General features: G+C 28.7%; 1 long non-coding RNA gene across 1 annotated transcript; it reads right to left on the reverse strand.

Annotated features, from left to right (window-relative positions):
- Positions 1-2,213: 2,213 nt before the first annotated feature.
- On the reverse strand, positions 2,214-7,847 carry LOC118191770 (uncharacterized). The gene is made up of 3 exons (XR_004758663.2): positions 7,695-7,847; positions 5,099-5,274; positions 2,214-2,407 (listed from the first exon to the last, which is right to left on the reverse strand). It is a non-coding gene; the product is annotated as an uncharacterized LOC118191770 (long non-coding RNA).
- Between the last annotated feature and the right edge of the window lie 939 nt (positions 7,848-8,786).

Genomic DNA, 8,786 nt, shown 5'->3' on the forward strand with positions numbered 1-8,786 from the left:
CAGGTGTTTAAAATAACATAAGCTGTAATTCAAATTCAAGTATCGTAGTCAGAGACTACATAAATTGTCTTATTTAAGAGTAACTCAATAGTTTAATGACGCTTTTTTAACGTCAGCTAACGACGGCTAGCGAAATAGCTTAATACGGAATAGTCACTAACGGAGCAGAGCGATAGGACTAAATTGTAGACGAAGCTTAGATTAGCTTTTAGACATTCAAAGACCTCGACTTAAATACTCGACCTACGAATTTGAATTCCAGTGGGAAATACGGAAAGAAGAAGTCATAGTAGAAGTTTAAATAAAAAATAATTGGTTAATTAACAATAAACTACTTAACGCGTATAGCACGTTTCACTGTTTTTCGAATATGAGTGCGTATACTATTACAGAGGCCGCTTTAGGGTAAGGCCACCACTTCTTTAGTCAGATTACATTACAAGAGCAAACAAAACCTTTAGAAAACGCATAAATATTCTACTTGTTTAAAAATGCCCGGTTTAAAGTAAATTTAAAAGTAAACAGTTAAATTATTTACGTTTTAACTCATTGAACAATGAGTTAAGTAACAAAACACTAAAAGATATTAAGAGATCCAAGGTAAAATTTGTAAACAAATTTTTAGCAGCCATTTTATATTTTAACTCTTTGCCCCGAATTTTCTGAAACGTGCATAGAGAAAAAAAAATGTCTACAAAAATATTGTTTATGGTTGTTAAAAGAACTCCCTTGCAAAATGTTAAAAAATTTCTTCCTATGGGGTAGAAACTAGGATGTCGCGGCAATTGCCTTCATAAAATCTCAAAGAATATATATTGTAGTAGAAAAACATGTGCAGACAAGCTACCAGATACGACCTCTTGCGGTGAAAAGTGAAACAACTTCTACTACCGATAAAATAGCCCTCTACGTATGAATGTAGCACACGCCCCCAGGATCAGGGCAGAAAGGGTTAAGGAGATTAAATAACGCTAAAAGTGTTTAATTTTATATGTAGTTTCAGAATGAGTTGCTCATTAACCCAGTTAATGGTTCTGAGTTCATTACCCCATTTTTACAGTTTCATTAAAGTATCATAAGTCCAAAAAGCTATGAAAATTTTATATTATAAATAACAGCGTTTTGCTTAAGTAGAACACAAAATAAATCAACAATTTTCACAGACATTACGAATTAAAAAAAAACTAACATAGACTTATTCATCAGTCATAAATAGCTGCAGGTATTAGACAATAAGTTTAGGAGTATATCCCAAGACGGAAGGTAACATGGCTAAAAACATTGAGTGACTGACACTTTAGTTCAGTTACAAGGCAGATACAAAGCGTAGGTAAAAAGAATCCTCTGAGACAATATATGACTTGATACATGTTCGTTATTACACTTCCCAGTTTCATTATGTACAAAAGAATCACTAAATTTATTGTAACATTTCAAACTTTTCTGCTGTTTTAAATTGTTTGCGAGTACGCAAAGCTAAAAAACACTCTATCTCGTCCAGTGTTTCATTCAGGGACAGTGGAGGAAAAGTATTCAGCTTTTAATTCACTGAGCAAAACTTAGCATAACTTTTTAATGAATTATATTAAAATATTGGTGGTTTAACTATTTTTAACAAGCAAAAGATGTTTTTTTACTTACAAATGGAAACTATTTTTCAGCTTCGTACACTGTTAATATTATTGAAGTATGTGATAATTTTGCAGTGCAAAAGAATTGCAACGCGCTCATCCTGTGAAGATTACTTTTGGTTCCAGATGATTTAAATTTTTTAGGTGTTGCGATTGATAAATGGTGCTTAAAACATATATGCATTTGCATTCTGAGAAAAATGATTACTTTAAGAAAGATCGTCTAAAACGACCGCTATAAGAGTGGTTACTGTATCTGCAGCTCTGTTCTTTCTAATGAATAATTAATGTGTTATAACTAAATCATAACTCTTGAATTTTTTATTTATAATGTACAACAAATAAGATAAAATAATCACATTTTATTAATGAATAATGTTAAATATTCTGTAGAAATAGATCTTTTTGCGACATTCCACAAAAAGATTTATTTCTACAGAATTTCCACAAAAAGATGTATTTCCATAAATACATCTTTTTGCGGATTCGAGAAAACTGCTAGTTTTGAAAAAAAAAAAAAAAAAAAAAAAAAAAAAAAACTATCATCTCTTTGCCAAATTGGATTGTCTACCAACACAAGGATTCAAAATATAAAACTTTATTTTTAAGCTATTGTAATTTTTACATTAAAATCAATCAACAAAGTTGGCAAAGTTCTTTTTGCCAGTTTGAATTACTGATTAATCCCGAACTCAATTTTTCTTTCACTTCAGAGGTACAAGTTTTGAGAAAAGAAACAGTTCTTTCTCTTCACAGGTACTGGTTTTCAAACAAATCTGAAAAACAATAATTGAATCGAATTTAGTAATAGCATTAGATTTGATGTAGAAAAACTTATAGATTTAAATTTATTAAAAAAATTATTAAAATTGATATAATTGTATTAAAATATTATAATATTATTAATTATAAGTTTATTGTATTAAACATTTCATTTCATAACGTTTAAGGTTTAAAGTTTTTTATACTAACTAATTTTGTGTCTTTGTTTTTCCTTAATGAGGTTTTTTAATAATTAATTGATAGAAAGTACTGCACACAGTTACTACTATATACCGTAAGTATATGTTGTGTTAGCTATATATAATACTTTTAAAATACATGTATTGAGCTAAACTCGAAAAGGCCAAATTATAAGCAAAGGTCTTTTCCATGTTTTATGAAATTAGTAATATATTTCTGCACAAACTGATGACATGTATTTTAATTATGAAAGTAATTTGCATTTTAAATTTTATATTTTATGCACAGATTTAATTTAAAGTGAAATTCATACTTTTTTTATTTAGCCCAGTAAATAATGCTGTAGAGAACTGATAATGCAATATAGCATGGGTTTAAACTGCAGTTTGAGAAACAAAAAAGCAAACAAAAAATTATTGTTAACATTCTTTCTTCAAAAGCATTTAACTTTGAATAAAGAAAATGATATTATAATAACTGCTAACATTAATCAGTAAATTTAATTCCTAATTTTAAAATCAATTAAAAATTTGGTGCATTCTTAATATAATTTAATAAATTACATTAAAAGTAATTTTTAATTTAATGAACCAGAATCTTAATATAATTTATTAAATTATATTATTAAATAAAACAAACTGAAAAACGTGCTCGCCTATAAATTCGAGCTCCTGATTTAAATTCTTGAACATCCATGATTCTGCAATATTGTACATCAATATCTAACAAATGAGATGCATTTTATAAAAATATGGAAAAGAGTTATTACCGTAAGAAGTGAATTAAAACTAAAACTCATTTAATCAATTAACGAAACCGTTATCTAAATACGAAAATATTTACAGCTTTCAAGTATAACTTTATTTTCTCCACAATTTTGAAACGTATCATCAAACTGCAGCCCAAAATACATAATTAACGATTCAATTGTTTCGGCTCGTTATCCTAAGCTTCTGTCCTAAAACGTGATAAGCTGAATAGATTGACAATGCTAACTAATATAATGAGTTACTGAGAAAATATTTAAGAATCTTTTAATTTAAAAAAAATGTCATGAGATTTTAGAAAAAACTTATTTATTCTCGTGTGTTGAGATCTGCATGCCAGGAGGTATAGCTGTAATACAAAATTCAATAGTGCTAATATCAGTAAATTTTGGCAGCATATAGACTATTATCAGAAACGAGAAACGGTGTTTTAATTCAGCGTTTCTCAAAATTTTATTCAAGTGGGGCCCACGTTTATAGATTAGAATATTCTGCGGACCACTTTACCTTTGTCCTCTTCGAAAGCAATTTTTTAAGCATATTATACTCGTTTTCTTACATTTAAAAATACAACGAATAAAAATTCATTTAATTTTGTATTGATATTAAGTATTTAACAGAAGAAAATATATATTTGTTTTTAATAATTCAAGAGAGATTGGCTAATCTTTACCTTTTAACTAAAAATTAAATAAATGTTGGTACTATTATCAGTGAAATGGATGAACGAGGCCGATTCTTGCATAGCTGTTCTATGTTTGGTTATATAGTGGTAGGAAACCTCACAATCGTACAGCTTTAAATTCTTCGCTTGTTGTTAATTCTAAAGCGGGAAATCCATAGTTAGGTAGCCAGTAATAAATTTCAAAAATATCATTTTTACGAGAAAAGGTGATAGATAATTACCTCGCGTAATTTACAAACTCTGAAATTTTCAGTTATGCTGTGGTATACACAGTTCATTTTAAATTTTAGTTTTTGTCTTTTTAGGAAATCAAACAAGAACTGCAAAGGCAGGCTTTAAGAACCACTTGTGGTCCACAGACCACAAACTGGGAACCGCTACTGTAATAAATATAACTGACTGTTATTTAATAGTATCAAACAATACAATATCATTTTATTAAGAAGAAAGAGCTACAAGTCGTTTTGAGAATAAACTTATTGATTTTGCTTTAGTCGTGAAGAAAAAAATCTTAAAATTAGACACACCAGATTCGTTTACCTGAGATATTAGCCGGTGCTAATTTTTTTAGATCTCACTGATTTTGCCCGCTCATACATCAAGATGAATATAAGCTAAGAGTACAGGTAACATATTAAGTTATTAAAACATATTAAGTTGAATAATATGCATAACAACTGGGTTTAGGAAAATGATATTACTCACGGATTAATTAGAATTTGATTGAACTCTGACATTTGTATTATATGCAAAGAAAATCTTGGAAAACTAAGCCTATCCACGTCTGTTCATCTGAGATTCTAGTCCTGAGCTAAGTTATAAATATTTAATGATTTTATGTGATTATTCTCTAAATATTTCACTAGAAGAATCCACATGCGTGAGATCATATTGCGCTTTAAAAGTAATATATTTTCGAATATAACGGTGATTTGTGTTGTTTGACTTGAAAAATAACTTAAGTTACGTGAATCTGAAGATTCAGATATTGGTTAAAATATGTTCATTGAAATGCATTCTTATGAATGTCACTCCGCTGTAAGAATACTTACCAAGTGAAATCGGTTTACTTCTTCCACCAGTAGGAGAGAGCGGGGTTGTAGGCATAATTATAGGCCGATGGATAGGCATAGTTGTAGGTATGGGCAGCTCCATAGTAACCACCGTAGTAGGGCCAATACTGTGCAAAGGCACAAGCCACCAAAGCAACCAAAACCAAGACAGCAAACTATAGCACATTAACAAAAATAAGTTAACATTTTATAAAGTAAAAATATTATAAAACCATGTTTTTTTTAAAAAAAGGATATTAATAATTATAAATTTATATCACTTTAGTATTATTATTCTATTTTTATCAAATAAATCGCATGGTGCTGATCACAGGATAAATTTATTTAAGAATGTTTTTGGACCCCAAAATAAAAAAATATGAAGTAGATTAATATTTAACATAAAGTTGTATTTTCTCATTCTGTTTGGTTTTCTAGAGTATAGTAACAACGGTATTATAATTGTAGTTGACAGATTTCGATGACGTTTGCTTCGAGTTATTACTCTCTATTACGTTTGATTTTTAAGAAAGAAACATTTCTCGAAGGAAAAAAAATATTTCTACGATACTTGAATATATAAAACAAAAATCATTTGAACATTAGAATGTACTTAAAAGTATCTTGATTGATAAACTAAGTGATATAAAAAATGCTTGCCATATTGTAATGGCGATGTTTGAAGGAAAAGTGCTTGTGCGGTGACTTAGTGTGATAGTGATAGTCGTCAAATACAGACACTACATATCTAGTGAACGGTAGATTAAGAGAAGTTTAACGTAGAATTCATAAATGCATAAATGTATATGAAAGTGGACTTAGGAATTGATACAGTTGCCTGAATGGAATATTTAAAAATATTGCACATTTGGATGTATTTACTAAAATCTACTTCATTCAAATATCAGGCTACTCCCATGTTTTACTCAATAAATGAAAAATTAAAACTATCAATAGAGATTCTTTACTGGATTAAGAACCCCACAAGTGGAGCTATCAGTATTCATCAGGATTATTCACTCGATCTCTCTTGGGTGATATACTTTTATTTGAAGTTAATATTAATTTCTACGAGACTTGAACTTCTCAGTAGAATAACTTGCTATTTTTTACAAGATTAAGTTTTAGTACAATAAAAATGAAAGCAACAGCAATCAGACTTGACGATTGACAATACAGTAAACTTTATCGTAGTGCGCATTGGCGCAGAACTCGCAATGTTGGTTGCGTTAATTAAAAATGCAAAATATTTGTACTTAAATGATTTTTTTACGATTACCAGTATATTATTATACAGCAACAAAACTTTGTGAAAATAAAAATAACTCAGTTTTAGACTTAACTGCGCCTTAACTGCTTTTTAGACTTAAGAAAACTTATAAAGCTCTTGTGTGAAGATTCTATCGCCATAACAAGTGTAACATGAATATAAATACAGATACTACTAAATTCCAAAAAGCATTTCAGGAGAAAAAAATCGACCTCGAATTATTCTAATAGATTTTCAAAAATGTCAGATATCGCGAATTTTGAAATTAAATATATTGGCCTTTTTTTGTCTTACGGAAGTCAAACATTTCGTGTTTTATTTTTTTGTAAACAATATTAAATTTATTAAAATTTTGTACTCACTATAAAAAATAAATAAAGTATAAACAAAATATAAAAAATAATTAAGTACAGGGACTGGATGAACGTATAAAAAGCTAGATTTTGTATTTCACACTAAAATATTTTTTATATATTTAAAAATATGAAAAATATCATTCAAATCACTTTTGCAATTGGAAATGTATATCTACGTCCAACGGTTGCGAAAATAAAGGCCAAGTAAGGACTTTTGTGGGCATGGTGTGCTATATACAGGTGGCAATCGTGTTGAAAACATTTCTACCAGAAGTGTTTTGTTTCAGTTTGTCAATTAAATAAAGGTTGGGGATTTCTTCTTTCCTAATTTTAGCAACAAACTCTAATTTTTTAGACTTTTAGTGAACATTTAGGTTTTTTGCATCGTTAACTATAATAAATTTATCTTTTGTAAGTATTATATGAAATGGTAGAAATTGCAAAAAATACTTTCTTGAGTGGATAGCATTATACTGCAGTCTTTAATATGAGTTCAGAGGAGAAATGGTAAAATTAAATGAATTAGTTGAAAGATAGAAGTACATCAGCACAAAAGAACATCTCGTGAAAATTTCGTATTTAACTTTAAGGAATATAAAAGATATACATAATTGGAAGTTTCTTTCGTTAACAAGAAAAACAGTTAAGTTCTTCGGAAAATCCGGATTAATCTGATCAAAATAAGCTATGATTCATATTCTTCTCTTTCATTATTATTGAAAAAATCGGGGTTTAGCAAAAGTTTTGACTAGTTTCAAAATGCGAACTTATCATTGAGAATTTTCTGTGTATACTGTCATATCAATAATTCAATGGAATATTCTAAGACTTATATGTGCATAGATCATTACAGCTCTAAATAACACAAATTTTAAAATTATAAAAGATTATAGCAAGTTTTTTATATAAAAGTAATGAAAAAAAGTTTTATAAGTTTAATCGAAATGAATTTCAAGTAAAATATACTTACCAAATATTGCATATTGACGTTTTCTCGCTCTTAGAGTCAAGAAGATAAATCTGTGCTCTCCAAGTTCGCCTTTTATATCAAAAGTTCCAAAAATTAAAAAAAAAAAAAAGTCCTTTATGGAACAAAGGAAATAAATAAATAATGAAGGTCAAATCTCATCAGATTGTTGCAACGAGTCTTCTGAGTTTGGGTGGAGTTGAGTAGTGCAAGTTTGTAACAGGCTTCTGTTCTTCTAAGATTCTTATTTCATGTTCTCATTGAAGACAAGATTTAGCTGTTTGTTTAAGGAAGTGTTACCGATTTAAAATTAACGGTGTTAATAAATGAAGTAATATTTTTGAATAAGTGTGATTATGGTACATTATTATTTCTTTGAAGCAGTTGTAATAATACAGAAACAAATATTTTTATAAAGTAGTCAATGTCTTTTAAAGCACGCTGGTATTTTCCATTCGCTCATTTAATATTAAAATTAAATAATCTCTTTTAAATAAATCTACATTGAAACTTTTATTAGAAAGCATATGCTTTTGATAAAAGCCAAATATAATCTTCTCAATTAGTAATACATTATAAAAAACAGGACTTTTACTATAGTTGGATTTAAAATTTTTATAGATTACTATAAACTAAAAAAAGGTCTTCTTGTAACTGCAAGATCCGGACACATACGGCGACTTCATGAAATTATGGCTGTGTTATCGATAGTCTTGTCTATAAAGATCTTGGAGAGTACGGTTAATGGTATGACTGTTTCTAGTTACATTTGGTTTTGACCAGAATATTGTGCAGCAAGGAATCCAAGGTTATTGTATTTTCTTTCTCTATCAACAGACTCTCGCTTTTGTTATCTATTAATTGCTATTATTTTCAAGATTTTGTGTGAATAGTTCCATACTTCCCTTAAAGTTATGGGGCCCCTCTGAGCCTGTTTTCTTTTTAAAAGGTATGTTTTATATTTTTGTGTTCTTCAGCTATGGTTATTAACCAGCCACCTCTTAATAATTGTAATGGAAATATTGAGTATCATGACTCTATCAGAAATGTAACCAAATATCCTTTAACAAAAAATAAACGTTAGTTTGATTTTAC

The sequence above is a fragment of the Stegodyphus dumicola genome, chromosome 8 (genome assembly GCF_044657685.1).
Source record: "Stegodyphus dumicola isolate Sdum_Otavi_A_Nest chromosome 8, ASM4465768v1".
NCBI classification, from domain to species: domain Eukaryota; kingdom Metazoa; phylum Arthropoda; class Arachnida; order Araneae; family Eresidae; genus Stegodyphus; species Stegodyphus dumicola.